The following is a 5038-nucleotide window of genomic DNA, read 5'->3' as shown; positions in this document are numbered from 1 at the left end:
CTAGATATGCTAGAGAGGGTTTAGTCTCGTGTCAAACAGAGGATAAGCCCCCTTAGGTCTGGACCAGATATGCTGGAGAGGGTTTTCATTTGTGTTCCTGTGGCTCCACAGCGACATTAAGGTCATTGCCTCAATACCCAGGGACTACTCAGACTGATCATAATAGAATATCAATTATTATAATAGAAATACAGCAGACATTTTCTGGACAATTCTGGAAATTGCTTTGGATAAAAGCGTCTGTTAAAAGACTAAATGTTGAGATCTAAATGCAGCTCTCTGTAACTGGTTTTAAGAGGCGCTGTCTCAAGGCACCTGCTCCCATTCAGACTTAGTCAAACCTTTAGGCTGGAGACCTCTGAGCGACCTCTGAGTGGCTCGAAAGGGACAGCTGTGTTCAGGCAGGGACAGCTTTACAGAACAGGGCAGCGTCTTTACAGAACACAGCAGGGTCTTTACAGAACACAGCAGGGTCTTTACAGAACAGGGCAGGGTCTTTACAGAACACGACAGGGTCTTTACAGAACACGACAGGGTCTCTACAGAACACGACAGGGTCTTTACAGAACACAACAGGGTCTCTACAGAACACAACAGGGTCTCTACAGAACAGGGCAGGGTCTTTACAGAACATGGCGGGGTCTTTACAGAACACGACAGGGTCTTTACAGAACACAACAGGGTCTGTACAGAACACGACAGGGTCTTTAAAGAACACAACAGGGTCTCTACAGAACACGACAGGGTCTTTACAGAACAGGGCAGGGTCTTTACAGAACACGACAGGGTCTTTACAGGCTTTGTCAGTCTGAGACAGAAACAGTAAGCCAAAGGACAGTCCATGGCATGCAGGGCCCGTCGTCTGTCTTACTCCCATGAACATCACCCCATCTAATCCTAAACTTGCCGTTCAGTCAGCTCCCACTGACGCCTAATTGATCTGGAGAGCGAGTAGTTCTGCACAGAAGGCAGAGGCATGTCTTAGCAGCTGTTGTACTGGCTTAACTCCACCCCGACCCTTGACCCTTGTCAGCGCAGGAGATTGTAACATAACCTGGCTTGACATTTGAGCTTTCAGCTGACCCGTGAGGTCACATCTCCTTTATTTAAACCTTTCATTTTTGTATCTTTTGTATCATGTATTTTCATGTCCTTGACACCCGTCTTAGCGTCTGGCTAATGTTACACAGATAGGGGCCAATGATCTTGTGCTGGCTCTTGTATGGGAAAGGATCAAAGTTTCTAATAGTGTCAGTTGGGTAATATGACCAGAGTGACATGAAGAGGAGATCAGCAATCCTGTCTCTGCGCGGTGTGCAGGACTGTCTCCGGGCGGTACCAGGCCGGCACAGACAGCAGGCATCAATCGAGGAACAGCGCCAGGAGGTGAGTTATGACATGGTGCCAAAGTCACATCTGGCCTGGTTGAGAAAACCGTCCAATATCCTCCAAATCAATCAGTTATCTACAGGCCTCTCCAGCATCCCACCCACACCCACTCCCACACCCACACCCACACCCACACCCACACATACATCTATTCACATCCTTCGCTCAGAACATTCATCAGTCGGCTGGAGGGTTACGTACACAGCCCGATGACCTTTCACACACTCCGCTCCAGATCACATGACCACGGGGGAGATGGATGGAGTCGGCCTGAGCCAGCGGTTTGGGAGTTATTTGGGAGGTTTTTCTTTTGGGAACCATCCTCCCCAGAGCGAGCGAGCGAGCGAGAGTGGGAGGATTATGTCGTTCCCATCGCCAGCGCTGTGTCCCTCTTCGGAGCGGTCATCTGGTCCGAGATCAGTGCCGGATTAAGCCTCGGCTGGCCCCAAGGCACATCTGGAGCGGTCATCTGGTCTGAGGTGACCTCCTTCGGTGCTGCGCTGCGATGCTGTCACATGGGGACGCGGCTTGTGTCACAGACGCTCAAGTTTCCAATCGGGGCTCCTTTGGTCTGGGACTGCAGGCAGTGACAGAGGGCTAATAATGGCCGCCTTTCACCCGACGCCACCAACAAGGCGAACTGCTCTTGCTTCTGTTCTCTTCTCCTCCTTCTATTCATTTCTGCTTCCCTGTGTCACAGTTCATCTTCATTCCTGATTTCACACTTGAGCAGAATGAGAGGTGGATCCAGACAGAACAGAACCGAACAGAACCCAAGAAGAACACAAGGCAGAATGAGAGGTGGATGCATATTCCCGATGCATATTCATCAGCACACGCTGTAGGTGGATTGAGGGCAAGCCCTTGTGTGGATGAGCTCTCTGCTGTGAACACTAGACACGGCCAGCAACAGGATATGGAGAATGGGAGTGGGGGGCTCAGATCAAAGGAACAGGGGCTTTTGTGTGCATGTGTGTGTGTGTGTGTGTGTGTGTGTGTGTGTGTGTGTGTGTGTGTGTGTGTGTGTGTGTGTGTGTGTTTGTGTGTGAGAGAGAGAGAGTGTGCTTGTGGTTGTGTGTGTGTGTGTGCGTTTCTGTGTGTATGTGTGTGTGTGTGTGTGGCTGTGTGTGTGTGTGTGCGTGTGTGTATGAGTGTATGTGTGTGTGTGTATGCTGCCTTGTGCATAATGAGAGCTGGTGCTTGTGAGAGTGCCTGTGTTGCCTGCTGGTGTGCTGTCTGTACTGAATTGTTGGCTTTTCTTGTTGGTGTTTTTGTGCGTATACCTGTTGATTTGGTGAGTGTGTGTGTTTGTGTGTGTATACCTGTTGATTTGGTGAGTGTGTGTGTTTGTGTGTGTATACCTGTTGTTTTGGTGAGTGTGTGTGTTTGTGTGTGTATACCTGTTGATTTGGTGAGTGTGTGTGTTTGTGTGTGTATACCTGTTGATTTGGTGAGTGTGTGTTTGTGTGTGTGTATACCTGTTGATTTGGTGAGTGTATGTGTTTGTGTGTGTATACCTGTTGTTTTGGTGAGTGTGTGTGTTTGTGTGTGTATACCTGTTGATTTGGTGAGTGTGTATACCTGTTGATTTGGTGAGTGTGTGTGTTTGTGTGTGTATACCTGTTGATTTGGTGAGTGTGTGTGTTTGTGTGTGTATACCTGTTGATTTGGTGAGTGTGTGTATACCTGTTGATTTGGTGAGTGTGTGTGTGTTTGTGTGTGTATATCTGTTGATTTGGTGAGTGTGTGTGTTTGTGTGTGTATACCTGTTGATTTGGTGAGTGTGTGTGTTTGTGTGTGTATACCTGTTGATTTGGTGAGTGTGTATACCTGTTGATTTGGTGAGTGTGTGTGTTTGTGTGTGTATACCTGTTGATTTGGTGAGTGTGTGTGTTTGTGTGTGTATACCTGTTGATTTGGTGAGTGTGTGTGTTTGTGTGTGTATACCTGTTGATTTGGTGAGTGTGTGTGTTTGTGTTTGTGGGTGTTGCGAGGGGCTGAGAACATTCAGGGCTTAGCCCAAACCTGTAGGATTGAACATTATTTTAATTCTGGCAGCTAAGTGCACCATTTTCACACCGTTTGAGACAGAAAAAGTAAGGAAGAAGTCAGTGTGTTTACATGATGGTATAATTCGAATCTTGCTTTAGTCGGACTATGCTATCTTTTGGGGCAACTGCTATTATCCCAATATACATGGCAGTGAATAAATCGAATCATTTGACTCACATGAAAAATAGCCTCATCTGTTAGAACACGCAGCCTGTCTACAAGAAGGCACTTTTAATGCGTGCCGTGAGTAACACATAGAGAAGCCAAAACTAAATTAATCAACAATATCATATTACCTTTGAGGGATTCAGTGCTGATCGGAGTGATGGATGAATAGATCCTGGGCTATTTTTTATATTATTCTTCTTTTTGAAAAACAGAAAAAAAAGATAATTTGATATCCGGGGCTATTCATAAAACATCTGGGGCTGTCCAAGGCCTCACAACACCATGGGTGTAAGCACATTTTTCTTGCAGGAGTCTGTACTGTGGTGTGAGTGCGTGTTTGTTTGTCCGTGAGTGTGTGTGTGTTTGTGAGTGTGTGTGTGTTTGTGTGTGTGTGTCTGTGAGTGTGTGTGTGTTTGTGTGTGTCTGTGATTGTGTGTGTGTGTTTTTTTTTTCCGTGTGTGTGTTTGTGTGTCTGTGAGTGTGTGTGTGTTTGTGAGTGTGTGTGTGTTTATGTGTGTGTGTCTGTGAGTGTGTGTGTGTTTGTGAGTGTGTGTGTGTTTGTGTGTGTGTGTCTGTGAGTGTGTGTGTGTTTGTGTTTGTGTGTCTGTGATTGTGTGTGTGTGTTTGTGTTTGTGTTTGTGTGTCTGTGATTGTGTGTGTGTGTTTTTTTTCCCGTGTGTGTGTGTGTCTGTGATTGTGTGTGTGTTTGTGTGTGTGTGTTTGTTTGTCCGTGAGTGTGTGTGTGTGTGTTTGTTTGTCCGTGAGTGTGTGTGTGTGTGTGTTTGTTTGTCCGTGAGTGTGTGGGTCCTGTGCTCTGGCTTCTCTTGTTCCCTTGACTCCCTCCTCCTGTGTTCTGTTCCCAGTGCAGTATCTCGCCCGTCTGCGTTGGCAGAGTGAGCTCACCAGGATGAGTGTGTGCTGCTGTGCCACCCTATGCCACTGAGCGCAGCCTGGGCGAGCATCTCACCCCTCTGCCCACACCACCAGTCTCCACGCACGAGGAATCCTGCCACCCGGACAGGTGCCCATCTGTGATCGTGTGAGGGTATCTGCCTCCTGCTGGGTGGTCCCACTTTCAGCAGCTTCAGCTGACACTCCGACACACACACACACACACACACACACACAGACACACACACACACACACACACACACACACACACAGACACACACACATACAGACACACACACACACACACACACACAGACACACACACACACACACAGACACACACACACACACACACACACACACACACACACACACAGACACACACACACTCAGCCACAGCAGCGCTAGTCCCTGGGCACTTCCCCTCTGCCTGCTCATATACTGACATCATGTGGTGTGTGTTTGTGTGTTGCCTGATTGACTGTCTACTGTTCCCCGGTGTTGATATGTGTGTGTGTGTGTGTGTGTGTTTCCTGC

This window comes from Clupea harengus, chromosome 3, assembly GCF_900700415.2.
Source record: "Clupea harengus chromosome 3, Ch_v2.0.2, whole genome shotgun sequence".
NCBI classification, from domain to species: domain Eukaryota; kingdom Metazoa; phylum Chordata; class Actinopteri; order Clupeiformes; family Clupeidae; genus Clupea; species Clupea harengus.
This window is presented reverse-complemented; position numbering follows the sequence as displayed.